This window comes from Eumetopias jubatus, unplaced genomic scaffold (genome assembly GCF_037043125.1).
Source record: "Eumetopias jubatus isolate StellerSeaLion01/CBP00866 unplaced genomic scaffold, mEumJub1_p1.0 scaffold_5, whole genome shotgun sequence".
Lineage (NCBI taxonomy): Eukaryota > Metazoa > Chordata > Mammalia > Carnivora > Otariidae > Eumetopias > Eumetopias jubatus.
The window spans coordinates 62,092,304-62,107,417 of NW_028274811.1; the positions used below are offsets into that span (position 1 = coordinate 62,092,304).

Here is a 15,114-nt window from a genome sequence, read left to right on the forward strand (position 1 = left end):
TCCCAGGACCTTAGGATCATGACCTGAGCTGAAGGCAGCTGCTTAACTGGCTGAGCTACCCAGGCGTCCCCATCCTGACTTTAATATCAATGTTTCTGATATATAATGATTTTTTTAAAATGTTGGCTGTTTATTCGTTGAATGAATGGAGGTTTCTGATCCCTTTGACCTGTAATAATTTGTATGGTTATTCCTGAGAACCTTTTCCTTTCCTTTCCACAAATTTTTTTTTAAAAAGAAATTTTCTTTTGTTTTAAGCTGGAAGTAGAATAATAGATACTCTAGTTACTGTTTCAGTGACCTAGTAGAATGGGGGAGGAAAAGGTTAGGGAGGGAGATGGGACTGTGTGTGTGTGTGTGTGTGTGTGTATGTGTGTGCATGCATATGCATGCATGTTGGGGGTTGCTGGGGAAGGTCTCCAGGAGGGAGATTCATAATAATAGAAATATCTGTTAGAAATTTCTTCACTGAATTTGTTGAAGCTAGTGTGCCAAGAACTAGTTTCCAGGATTTGTTTTTATTCTTGTCTGGCCTCTGCTTCAGGGATGGGTATGGCTATGTTTGGCTTCTTGTTTGTTGCTACTGCGTGCTCAGTTAGGAAAGTTACCTACCCTTTGGAGTTGGAATTGCACCTCTAATTAAGGGCAGGTTTTTTTGTTTTTGTTTTTTGTTTTTTTTTTAATGTGGAGGTGAGTCCATAGATAGTACCAAAACAAACAAAACGCTGTTTAGAGAAAATCTTTGTAACCTTAGGGCAAGGACTACAAACTCAAAAGCCTTGGAGTCCAGGCATGGTAACATAAATGGATCAAGCTGCCAGGTACAAGACAATATGGACACTGAGTCCTAAGGCCTGTGCTGAGCAGACTGCTTGTCCTCTTGCCTGGTTGGGAATGTGGACCCAAGAGTTACCAGACCTTTCAAGAAAAGTAAAGATATTTCCCCCCAGAAGATTGGGGGGGGGAGAAATCTCTAAATTTTCAAATATTGGCAACTACTTAAAAAACATTTTTCAGAAATAGGACCAAACCCAACATGCTAGTGATGAATAAAATGTGGGATATGAGTGGCCAGTTGATGATTTCTGGGATTGGGTATGTGTGTGGTATAACTGGTTTCTTACCCAGCCCTGCTTCAGTGCATGCTGTTGATCTGAGTTAGTAAAGGGGGCTCTTGGCAAAGCAGATACCTCTCTTGTGAATTTTGGTAGGTTTGTATTTTTGCCACTTAATTTCTGCAGTGCTGGACCACTTTTATGAAGGAAATTACGAATCAGTCACTTGGTTATTTCCTTCAAACCTTCAGTCTTTATCTCAGTCTTTTTGTTGGACTGTTTGGAGAGAATACTTATACTGTTGTTTTACTTTATAGGCTCCAGAAATTTATTTTTATTTTATTAAAAATAGTTGTCTTGAGGTGTTATTGGGAAACATAAAGCTGTGCGTAGGTGATACCCATGAACCCTCACTATAGTCAAAGAGGGTGATCATATCCATTACCCCCAAAGGTTGCTTTTATACCTTTGTAATGCCTCCCTCTGCCCTTGAAAGTTATTTATTGTATTTTTTTCCTGGAAGCTATTTTTAAAAAGAATCTTGTTTATCCCTATATATAGAGCCTCCTTTAAAGAGTACACATTTGTCACTCATACCTTCAGGTTTGTTTATAAATACCCCTCAAGAAGGTGGTATACTCTTGTTGAGAGCCATTGTTTAACATAATGGTCTGTTAGATATTAAAGATATTCGTTAAGAGCATGGACTTCAGAGTTAGACATGGCTATAAATCCTTACTCTACCATTTACAAGCTGGATTTTGGACAAGTAACTTAAGGTCTCTAAACTTCATTTTTTTTTTTTTACTTATAAAATAGGAATAAAAATAATACCCACCATACATCATGGTAGTTGTGTAGATTAAATAGGATTTACATTCAAAGAGTTTAGCACAATTTCTGGCACATGGAAAGCCATATTATGGTTATGATTTTTAGCTGGTTGTTTGAAATTTTCAGATCTTTTATTTTAGAAATAATGCTATAAATGAAATTGTAGTTAAGTTTTCAGAAAACTCTGTGAAAATCGATTTACCACCAAATATACTGTGCTGGTCTTTAGTGTATTATACTGAGTCCTCCAGGATAAGACGAAGAGCAAAAGATGGCAAACAACAATGAATGCATGCAATGAAAACTTTTTTTTTTAGATTTTAATTACTTACTTGAGAGAAAGCAAGTGAGAGTGCCTGTGCACATGATGGGGGAGTGGCAGGGAGGGGCAGAGGGAGAGGGAGAAGCAGACTTTCTGCTGAGCAGGGCACCTGACATGGGGCTTGATCTCAGGACGCTGAGATCAGGACCCGAGCTGAAGGCAGCCGCTTAACTGACTGAGCCATCCATTTCAGCCACCTCTGAAATACAAGTATCTTAAAAACCCATCAGTTCATAATGTTAGAAAGAGAGAGAGAGAGAGAATGAACAAACAGGAGAGAGTGGAATAGAAGAGTCTCCAAACCTAACTCACTGAATATTTTTGGTTTGAAAATTGTTAATCAAAAGGAAAGAAATAAGCATTTATCTTACCTTTCCTGTATTATCTGTATTTCATGGTAGCTAAATAGGCTAATTTGATAAGGGAACTGTTTTCCCCCAGAATTCCATCTGATAAATGTAGAAAGGATGGTAGAATTAGAAAATCATTACTTTTCAATCCCTAATGAAATGAATTAGGTGACAGTAATCAGTGGATGAAATTATTAGGTGAAAGGTTGATGGGGAATTTACAAAGGAGGGATTGAACTATCATCACCTGAACCCTAGTGATTAATCATGGCATTACTAAAAATAGTACATTCAGGTACTATATACTTGGTGAAGTTTTATAATATGAATCGCAGAGTACAATCCATGAAATATTCTTGCCCAAAATGTTGAGCTTGAATAGAATCAATTAAGGAAGTCAAGTGATAGAGAACCAAGTTAATTGACACCACAGGAAACAAATAGAGAAATCCAGAAATCTAAAGGACAACTGACCCAATTTCCTTAAAAAGTTAATGGTTGGGTAAAGAAGTGAGGAGAGGATTGCTTCTCTAACTATCTGGTATTGAAGACCAAGCTTGTTTTGTTTTTAAAGTATCCTCTGAGAGCGCTTGGGTGGCTCAGTCAGTTAAGCGTATGACTCTTGATTTCAGCTCAGGTCATGATCTCAGGGTCGTGAGATCAAACCCCATGTCATGCTCCGTGCTGGGCATGGAGCCTGCTTTACATTCTCTTTCCCTCTCCCTCTGCTCCTGCCCCCGACACCACTCTCTTAAAAAAAAAAATCCTTCCTGGGCAGCGACTGGTAGGTGGTCCTAGTGTGCAGCTCATGAGTCACCATGGGAGGGTTAGGACCACTGGCCTGGTTCAGGGTCATAGGTCCACTGACCATGCACTAGGATGTTTTGAGTGTCAACTTGCTGTGAAAGTTTCTAAATCCTCACTTTTCTTTTCTGAATTTATCTCATTAACCCATAACAAAGAATTTGAGGACCGGTAACAGTTTTTGGACTGACAACAATTAGTTCTTGAACTGGCAACAGTTCAGACCATACTCTAGATTAAAAGAAATTAAGAGATATAACCTAATATAATTTGTGACCCTTATTTGGATCCTAACTCAAACAAATCAACTGTAAAAGGACCTTTTTAAAGACAATTATGGATATTTGATTATGGAGTAAAGTATAAGATGACACCAGTTTAGCTTAACAAAATAAAAATTCAGGGATAGAAGAAGCAAATGTGGCAAAATATTGTTATGTATTGAATATGGGTAATGTGGATATAGGTTTGAATTTGGTACTTTTCTCTTTACTTTTATAGATGTTACATATATGCTTCCTTTTCTTCTATCTTATCATAATTTACGCTTTACCGTAAACTTTATTAATAATTACAAATGTTCTTAGCCTTATTTTAGATTTAGATCCCCGTTGGCGATATGTGCAGAGTTTAAAACTTCAAAGCAACTTGCCTTCTAAATTTTTTGTTTTTGCCTACTAGATATGAATACATTAGTTTAGGACCTCAGTTCTGTGATTTGACCTTTCATAGGTTATTGATAAAATAATATCCCGTGGGTTTTCAACTTTCTTCTCTCACTTTTGTATAGCAAAAATGGGAAGAGAGATACTCAGATACTGTAAACAAAATAGTCTACAAATATTGATATTGGATTTTATACAGTTAATACTAGATTATTTTGTATGTTATTGTTAAAGAAGAACTAAAGGCCCCCCAATTAATTCCATCTTTAGTTAAACCTACTTGATTATATTTTGAAATTTACATAGCAAAACACCAGAAATATTTTGATTACTTTCTTTACAGCTTAGGAACAGGTGACTGAAAGGGCTTTTATTTCCTAATTTAGATAGAGTAAAATTTTACACTTTCATTTTATTCTTAGAGATTTAAGTTGATTTTTAAATTCTTTCCTTTCAGTAGTCTTTCTGGTTAAGTTCACATTGTTCTCCCTAAAAACCCTTTACCATTATTCTAATTACATCAACTTCATATTTTTAAAAAATAGATTGTAAAATATTTCAATATTTTACTTTATATTCCATCTCTTAACACTATCTTGGTAGAAAACGTACCTTGCCATTCCCATCAATACTTCTGCCCTCTTGAATTTCACACTTTGCTTACAGCTGTTTTTATTTTAAATGTCTTATAAAAAAATTTCAAATGTACAAAAATAAAGAGAATAGTGTAATGAATTCACATGTGCCTGTCATCTAGCTCCCACAATTATCAACTCACAGCCAGGTACATACTGTTTTAAAGCATGTCTAGCATATATAAAGTGCTATAACATATCTCAATATAATTAACTTGGCTTTCTTTTTTCCCTGTCTTAAAATTATTGGTACTTCAAGTGCACTCTATTTCTCATTATATATTAAAATTAATGAATGAACTCAGGAAAAGACTCAAAGACATATTATTTCTATGATTTTTTTTATTTCTATAATTTTTAAATTTATTTTTAAAATTATGGCTGGGTGCCTGGGTGGCTCAGTTGGTTAAGTGTCTTACTTTGGCTCAGGTCATGATCTCAGGGGTCCTGGGATCGAGCCCCGCATGCTGCTTCTCCCTCTGCCCCTTCCCCGACTCGTGCACTCACTCTCTCTCTCTCTCAAATAAATAAGTATATAAAATCTTTAAAACTATGGTAAAATACACATAATATATAATTTACCATCTTAACCATTTTTATGTATGCAGTTCAATAGACTTAAGTACATTCATATTGTTAATGCAACCAAGTTCCAGAACTCTTTTCATATTGCAAAGCTGAAACTTTGTACCCATTAAATACTAATGGGTATTTCCATTGCCCCCTCCTCTCAGCCTCTGGTAATCACCATTCTACTTACTGTCTCTCTGAATTTGATTATTCTAGGTATCTCATATAAGTGGAATCATACAGCATTTATCTTTTAGTGACTGGCTTCTTTCACTTAGCATAATGTCTTCCAAGTTTATCTATTATTTCTACAAATTTTGATTTAGGTTTTATGAAGTAGAGAGCTAAACAGAGAATTGGGATTGAATTTCTGTTAGATGATGACATTTTGTATTGCATAGCCTCATTCTGTTAAGAGATTTCACTTCTTTTATTTCTATTATTAAAGAGGATTAAAAGTGCTTTCCATGTATATCTGAGAAGACTAGTTCTTTACCATGTCTCAAATTTGCTGATAATAAATAATCCCAGCTAGATATTTCTTATCAGAAACATAATCAAATTAGAGAGTAAATAATGGAATTAGTATTTTAAATACAGTTACTTTGCTTACCCATTCACCTTTGTGATATTTATACATTGAATTGTTGGAATTAGTGATTTTTATTTCAAGAGTGAAATGTTAAACACCCATTTTTTTGATCTCTGTGTATATAATATGCTTAGATTCTTTGCTGAAGTTAAATGACAATTTTAAGGTTTACTGAAAGAAATAGACATTTTTCACAGGTTTCTTTTTTTTTTTTTTAAGATTTTATTTATTTATTTGAGAGAGAGAGCACATGAGAGGGGGGAGGGTCAGAGGGAGAAGCAGACTCCCTGCAGAGCAGGGAGCCTGATGTGGGACTCGATCCCGGGACTCCAGGATCATGACCTGAGCTGAAGGCAGTTGCTTAACCAACTGAGCCACCCAGGCACCCTTTTCACAGGTTTCTTAGAGATCATGTTTCTTTGAGTAACAAATACATTTGTTGGTTTGAAATACTTAATTTTTGGTTAACTTTTCTTCTTTTTCCTCTAGCTTATTTAAAAAAATTACATGTCACTGTATTAACAGTCGCTTTTAGGGAAGTTGTGAGCATGTTACTTCTATTAAATTTTGGTGTAATGCTGTATTTGTTTAAGCCATCCACTGTGAGTTAATGAAATTTTATTTCTGGGCCCAAATGTCACTAGATAAAGATTAAGTATATTGTATTGAAATAGTAGCTTGATTAGACTAAAGTAGATTTTTTTTAGTTTATCTTTGGAGATTAGGAGAAAAATGCACTTGGAGCAACATTCTGTGTTTTTATAATAAACATTGAATCATAGTCAGTTACACTAGATTTTTTAATTCATAATTTATTGTGTGTTATGATTTGTCACTTAAGCATATACAAATCTTAAGCAATCATTTCAAGAAGAACAGGTTCAAGTGTATCACTTGTGAATTAAATATTTTTGAACATCACTTTTAAAGATTATCAAGAGTATCAGAGAAAGAAAAGCTATACTACTTCACAAATTTATAAATAAAATGTAAATAGTGATAGTAATTTTGCATGCTTAACAATTAAAAGCATATTCTTGGCTAACAGTGATGTTTGAGTTTACTGGGCAGGATGGCAGGCTGTATTTCAAAAAGCCTTGTGGATCTCCCGCTGACCCTCCCCCTCTCGTGCTCTCTCTCATATGAATAAATAAAATCTTAAAAAAAAAAAAGGCGCCTGGGTGACTCAGTTGGTTAAGCAACTGCCTTTGGCTCAGGTCATGATCCTGGAGTCCCACTTTGGGCTTCCTGCTCAGCAGGGAGTCTGCTTCTCCCTCTGACCCTCCCCCTCTTGTGCTGTCTCTCTCATTCTCTCTCAAATGAATAAATAAAATCTTTAAAAACAAACAAACAAAAAGCCTTGTGGAGAGTTATCTTTACATTCTTGAGTTTATGAAGCCCAAGATCATCTTACCCTTAGGTTCTAAAGCTTATATATATATATAGAGAGAGAGAGAGAGAGAGAGGAAGAGAGAGGGGGACAGAGGGAGCCAGAGAGAGAGAGACAGAGAGTATATAGAGTCTAATTTATTAATTCATAATAAATAAAATTGTCAAGTGAACTAGAATCCTGTCATGATGATTCATTTTTGCTTTGTAGATGGGCTAATCACAATTGTATGAGCACAGAATAAGTACAAATTCTCATGTGTAGTTGTAAAACTGAGATATTTAATGGCATAATCTGAGAGTGGCATACATCTTGCTCTGCAATAGGGGTAGTCTTACCATTGAGGAGAAGTTGCAATTTTAGGTTTGTAAGGTAAGAATCTCTCGCTTGAACTGTGCAGTGGACACTGCCAATGTTTCCTTCACTGATCTCTCTCTCTCTCTGTTTTTTTTTTTTTTTTAAGTTTTAATGACTGGCCAGTCTCTCTTTTGGTTGCTGTCAGATTACAGTCAAATCTTGCTGGCTGGGGAGCCATTCTCTCTCATTAAGTAATTCATCTATGGGGCACCTGGGTGGCTCAGTTGTTAAGCATCTGCCTTCGGCTCAGGTCATGATCCCAGGGTTCTGGGATCGAGCCCTGCATCAGGCTCCCTGCTCCGTGGGAAGCCTGCTTCTCCCTCTCCCCCTGCCCCTGCTTGTGTTCCCTCTCTTGCTGTCTCTCTCTCTGTCAAATAAATAAAATCTTAAAAAAAAAAAAAATTAAAAAAATAAATAATTCACCTATGTGTTCTGACCTATTATGGGTTATTTTTAACTTGAAACTTGAACTTGAAAAATGCTTATTTCTAAAGCCTTGGAAAAGGCCTTCAACTACAGACAATATTATTATCATGGATATTTGTAAAAATATAGGGGAAAAAATAATAAAAAATCATACTACCCTAGTACAGTTGTGGTTGTTTTGGTGAATTTCCTCATATGTCTATTTACCTATTGGGATTTTAATGAGTATTCTTTTAAATTATAAATTTGGAGTGAAATTACATATCTATAACATTGTCTTACTTTTTAGGAAAACAAGTTTTCACTTTATTTTTTTTAATTAATTTTTCTTTAAGAGAGGGGGAGACGTGAGGTGGGATGGAGGGAGAGGGAGAGAGAGAATCTCAAGCAGGTTCCATGCCCAGCACGGATCCTGAAGCAGGGCTCAATCTCACAACCCTAAGATCATGACTTGAGACGAAATCAGGAGTTGGTCACTTAACCGACTGAGCCACCTAGGCACCCCAATAAGTTTTCACGTTATTAGATTTTATTTATTTGTCAGAGAGAGAAAGAAAGAGAGAGCACAAGCAGGGGAGTGGCAGGCAGAGGGAGAAGCAGACTCCCCTCTGAGCAGGGAGCCCCATGTGGGACTTGATCCCAGGACCCTGGGATCTTGAGCTGAGCCAAAGGCAGATGCTTTACTGACAGAGCCACCCAGGTGTCCCAAGTTTTCACTTTAAAGATTGATTTTGCTAGGTATCTTTTGGAACTGGTTATCTAAATGAGCTGTTTTCTACTTCTAGTACTTTTAAAAATAATTATTTGGTGCTTTCCATGTCATCTGATATAGTGAAAATATGTTTTTTTCCCCAATATTTATGGCTTCATTTTGGTCATATTATTAGTTACAATTTCTAGGATAAATTGTGTGCTATAGCAGCAATCAAATGTATTCTTATTTTACAGCATTCTTTTTATGTTCGTGACACTCCTGTAAGTATATAGGGCAGTATTATTTTCTTCATTTTGTATGAAGATAACTTGAATCAACGATAGACTTTGGCACCAAAATAATAACTGACCTGCCCAAGTTTGAGCTAGAACTGGAGTGAAAACTCAGGTTTTTGGACCACTACGGTCCCATATTTAATGATATTAGCAGTCTCACAGATTAGAGTTCTGTGAACCTTGAGCTCAGTGTAATCAAACCCTGAGCTCATCATCTTTCAACCTCCTCATTTGAACTCTTTGTTTTAGTAGGTGGTTCCACCATCCTTCTGGTTCAGACCATGAAGCTGAAGGCTTTCACATTCCTCCATCTCAATACCTAAACCAAATGGATCATTCCATCAGTTTATTCCCCCTTTAAACATCTTTCATACTGACTCACCTCTGCATTCTCTGCTTTCCTTTCCATTGCCACAGTGTTGGTTCAGGTTGTTATTTTTGCTCTCTGTGTCTTATCTTGCCCTCTGCCATCCTGCCTTCTATCCTACCAAAGTGATCTTATAAAATGCAATTCTAGGGCGCCTGGGTGGCTCAGTTGGTTAAGCGACTGCCTTCGGCTCGGGTCATGATCCCGGAGTCCTGGGATCGAGTCCCGCATCGGGCTCCCGGCTCGGCGGGGAGCCTGCTTCTCCCTCTGACCCTTTCCTCTCTCATGCTGTTTCTCTCTCTCTCTCTCTCTCTCTCAAATAAATAAATAAAATCTTTAAAAAAAAAATGCAATTCTAGTCCATTACTCCCTGGTTAAATCCTTCAGTGATTCTTCATTACTTCAGGATATAGTTCCAGCTCCTTAGCTAAGCATACACAGCTCATTCCTAAAAAAAGATGTACTCTTTTGAGTCTTGCTTCTTTCTCTCAACATTACATTTATGTATAGCTTCATGGGCTATGACTGGTCAGAGTTATGCTCCAACACCCAGAGCATGAAGGGTGGAGTAAGATTTCCACTGACCTGAAGGATCTGTATGTGGGCTGGGGAGCACATTCAGAGTTCAGGCAGGCTTCTAGTCTGCCTTGGCTTCTACTTTCTTCCGTGTCCTCTGTGCATGTGTGCAGCCCCACCATCAGAACAGGACATGAAGATAGCCTGGTTTCCTTAAGACATGCAGGTGGAAGGCAGCCAGCGTCTCTCATTACTAGAATCTTCCTGTTACCTTTCTGCTTATGTTGCTGGTTGGTTGGTGTCCTAACTGTGATGGCTACCTCAGACTTGCTAGTGAGATTGCTACTTTTACTGGAGACATTGCTGAATGGAGTATTTTCTTTCATCTTCAGCTCCGGATCACTTGAGCCTCTCTGGCCTTAAAGCTGTCCTAGCTGTGGTCCAGGGAGAACACTCACCCAGACCACTAGGAAGGATGGCAGTCACCACAAGCAGGAGTGCCACAGATTCCTACTGTTTATGTGCGAATCACAAAGGGGTTTCATGAACAAGTGCTTCTTAATCTTTTATTTGACTTCGGTTGATTGCCAGATTCCTGAAATGGTTGTTTTTTTTAGCAATTTTGAATAGTTTCAAAGTTGTTTTTTTGGAGAAGATTTGAAGTCCTGCCTTCTGAGGCCACGTGGTGACTTTAATTTGCATTTTCCTAAAAATTAGTTCATTTGAATGTATTTTCATATGTTTATTAGTTATTTGGTACCTTTTTTGTGACTTGTATGGTTAAGTCCTTTGCACATAGTCACTGCATATTTTTTCAAGATTAAATTTAAACATCACTTCCTGTAGGTAGGCAACCCTGACCCCCATGTTTAGCTTAGATGCCCCCTTCTTTCTATTTCCATAAAATTGATGCATAATTCTACATGGTGATTATCTGTATACTTGCCTGATTCCCCATAGTAGTCTGAAAGCTTGACTGTCAGGAGTTTGTTTCTGTATCCTCACTTCTATATCCTTGGTGCTTAGCATGATAAGCACTCTATATGCACTTGTTTAATTGAGCTAAAATCATATAAGTTGCAAGGAGTTCTGCCAGGTTTGTTATTTGTATAAATACATGTCATTGTATTTCATTTCATTTCATTGTATAATGTATTGTTTGAAATAAGTGGGTCATTGAGCAGTGTTTAAAAACCTATTTGTTTTAGAAGAATTTTTATTAAATAGCAAAATTCCTTTTTAGTGGAATGAACATTGGATATGATATTATATAATGTCATCAGTGAACTCTAAGTTCATTACTGCTAAGCTCATTAGTAAATTATTTGATCTTTTAATAGTTTTTGACAGGATTTATCATTCTGTTCTTGTTATACTTTCTTCATTTGGTGTTTTCACTCTCTTGGTTTACCTCCTATATTACTCTTCACTCCTTTTCAGTCTCCTTTGTTGTTGTTTTTCCTTTCTCTACAACCTCATAATATTAGTGACCATGCTATGTCTTATTCTCTTCTTTTTTCACCTTATTAAAATACTGAGTTTATTTCACATGTATAGTTTTGTCTCGTCACCATTCCATTTGACCACCACAACTACTATGTCTTATTATAACATTCCATACATACTTAAAACCAAGCAAAGGGTGGAGTTCCATCTTTAAAAACTAAGCAGGCATTTTAGACAACACATTCTTGGCAATGAAACCTGGACATTTATCAGACACAGTAGAGGAAGTTCTCACTCTGCATTATAAAAGGGACAGCCAGATATCAACTGTTACAGAAATGAAATAAGATGGAAAATTTTAACAAACTGTTTAAACTGCTTTCTAGAAGAGACTTCCTCCTCTGCCAGAGGCCTCTTGGTCAGTCATCCAGAAGCAATTCTTCATGGCTTCCACTTTGGGAAGAGAACCACCTTTTTCTATACTTGCTTGCATGTTTGCTTTAATTTCTTCTACAGAACTAAGTCCTTTGGGTGTTTTGGGAGTCTTTTCCTATTTTTTGAAAGATTCTTTGATCTTGATGTTGATGGGTTTTGACTTTTTTCCATTCTGGTTTGATTTTTGTACATTTTTGGCTGGAGTATCTCGCATAGATTTCTTTACTGGAACCTTTTCTTCAGCTTCCTCATCATCAAAATCATCATCATTATCATCATCTTCATCATTGTCTTCATTGGCAACAAGTTTTACTTTTTTCTGTGGAACCTTGCTACCCCTACCAGGGGCAGAATGCTTTGCAGATACACTAAGGAGTTTCTTCCTCTTCCTCTTCTGACTCTGCATCTTCCTCCACAGCTTCTAAGTGCCGTCCACTAATATGCACAGGCCCTGAACCACATTTCAACTGTAAGACCATAGGTGGTGTTATTGCAAAGCCCCCAAGGGAAACCGTTGGCTGTACAGACATTTTCAAAGTTGCCAGTGTGACTTTAGTTGGACTGCTTTCATAACGCATTGTGTCTGCTTCAACAGTGTGCAATTCATCCTTTGCACCAGCCCCTACATTGACCCTTCTTAAAGATAACTGGTGCTCATTTTCATCATTATCCACCTTAAAGTGATAATCTTTGTCAGCCTTTAGTTCACAACCAAGAAGATAGTTCTGTTCTGGGGCTTCAGGGGGCTCATGTCCACATCCATCAAATCTTCCATGACGTGGTCGCCTGCACTTAGGTGGGAGAGAAGGCAGATGGAGATCAACGACTACTGTTCCATAGAACAGCTATGCAGGAGGAAATCACACCAGGGACTGTCTTATTCTTTTAGCTATTCTCATGAACCTGGAGGTCATCATTAAATTGCATCAAATGCTAATTACTCCCACATGTATATTCCCTGTCCAGACTTCTGTCTTGAATTCTAGATTCATCAGTCCAACTTCTTATTTCACATTTCTACTTTAATGTCTCCTCTTAGATCCTGAAGTCAACATGTCCAAAATTAAACTCTGAATCTTCCCCCTCCCAAACTTACTCACCCACTACTACCCAAACTAATCTTCTCTCAATTGATAACTGCTACATCTTTCCAATTATTCAACCTACTGGAGTTATCCTTACCTTCTCTATTCCTCTCAGACCCCATTTTCAGTCCATTAGGTCATCCTGTTGCCTCCACCTTTATAATATCTAGGATTAGACCATTTCTTATCATCTCCTCTTGCTCCCACCCTGGTGTAAACAACCATCAACTTTCACTAGGATTACCTTCCTATCTGCCTGCTTCCACCCTTGCCTTCTGATGTTATAACCCTTTTAAAATGTGAGTCATAGCACATCACTTCTCAACTCTACGTAAAAGCCAGAACATTTATTTATTATTTTTTAAAGATGTATTTATTTATTTTAGAGAGAGAGAGAGAGTGCATGCAAGCATGAGCAGGGGGAAGGGCAGTGGGAGAGGGAAGAGAGAATCCTCTAGCAGACTCCCTGCTAAGTGCAGAGCCGCAGTGCGGGGTTTGATCCCAGGACCCTGAGATCATGACCTGAGCAGAAATCAAGAATCAAACGTTCAACTGACTGAGCCACCCAGGCGCCCCAAGCCAAAACATTTATAATAGACTGTAGACTACGTGATCTGCTCCTTCCTCACCCCTCTTATTACTCTTCTGACTTCACCTCCTGCTCCCTTCTTTTCATTTGCAACCATCCAGGCACACTGACTTCTTGCTGTTCCTCAAACACACCGGAGAAACACTAGACAAACATTCCTGCCTGGAGCCTCTACATGGGCTGGCCCCTAGGTGTACACCATCCCTCTTCCACGTATGGCTGACTGCCCTCCTCTCATCATCCCCCCATTGTTCATGTGGGAGCTCACACATCCCCTTCTGCCTGCAGCCTTCTCGTCACCCTTTCAACACGTCGGACCACTTGATCTCCCTACCTGCCATCCTCACTCCTGACTTTGCTCGTCCTTCTCCATGTTGTCTTTTTCTCATACAACTCTTCACCTTCCAATGTGCTCTGTAATTTACTTTTTTATTATGTTTGCTGTTTAATGTCTCTTTCCCGGCTTAGTCTGTGAGGCCAGAGATCTTTGTTTTGTTTGCTGATAGGCCCAGTGCCCCTAGAATATCACCAAATATGAATGTACAAACACGAATATTGGTTAAATGAATGATTTTCTGATTTTCTGTAAAAAATAAAAATTCACAATTTGTCCGAAGAACTTTATTAGGTGAAAAGTTTTATTTGAAAAATTATGAGAAATTTTTAAAAATGCCAATGTTCTTTTATCCCTTAATTGGTGAATTAGGATCCATGAAAACACCATAAAATTTACATAAAAAGTTAATAAGTATCATTCAAATAACCTCTTCAGGGCAGTCTTTTTAATAAAACTGGCATTTCTGTAAAAACGGAATTTTTCTATAATGATATGCAGTATAGTGGAATTTAATGCATACTTTAGATTTAAAAATAACCATGTAACAGTGTGTTGAGTGGGACCTTTTTATCTTGTTCCAGAATTGCAGCTAAGGCCTTAAGCTGAAGACAAAATACCCTGAGTAACTATTTTTCTATATTTGGATTGCTATGAATAACCTACTAGCCACTGGGACCAGAAACCTGCCTAGAGAGATTGCTCTGAGGAACCATTCCTGAAGAACTGGGATCCCCAACCCCATCCCAGTATGAGAGTAGGATTCAGCAGAGGAGAAGTGTAAGAGTCTGTGATGAGGAATGATTCCTTCCTTCCTTCCCCTCCCAAAGCCTGCCTTCCTTGTCCAAGGAACCATTTATAAAGAGTATTGGATGCCCTCAAGTCAGAAGGAGGGTCATTTCATTGCCTAGTTGAACATTTGCTTAGCATTAGACTGGCTGGTCCGCCCTTTTCTGCTAAAACAGTGGCAAATGGAATTGAGAGTGGTAGTATGGGGAGAGAGGACACTGTTTAATCTGTTAATGTATGCACTCCAGAGAGTAGCTAGGCTTGGCCTATTTTTCTGTCATCCTGCTTAAGCCAGGAGGTAAAGGGACCTCTGCAGAGGTAGAGGGTGCATGGTCACTCTATCATATTGGGATGGGGTTGGGGATCCCAGTTCTTCAGGAATGGTTCCTCAGAGCAATCTCTATAGGCAGGTTTCTGGTCTCGGTGGCTAGTAGATTATTCATAGCAATCCAAATATAGAAAATTAGTTGCTCAGGGTATTTTTGTCTTCAGCTTAAGGCCTTAGCTGCAATTCTGGAACAATGTCCAGAGGGTGGTTTCCCTGCACGATCTTCTGAAGAGCC

General features: G+C 37.9%; 1 protein-coding gene and 1 pseudogene across 12 annotated transcripts in view; one reads left to right on the forward strand and one right to left on the reverse strand.

Moving 5' to 3' along the window:
• Positions 1-15,114, forward strand: part of ATG10 (autophagy related 10) — a 238,270-nt gene that overhangs the window by 13,899 nt on the left and 209,257 nt on the right. The gene's annotated exons all lie outside the window — the stretch shown is intronic.
• LOC114217563 (nucleophosmin pseudogene) lies at positions 11,643-12,529 on the reverse strand (annotated as a pseudogene).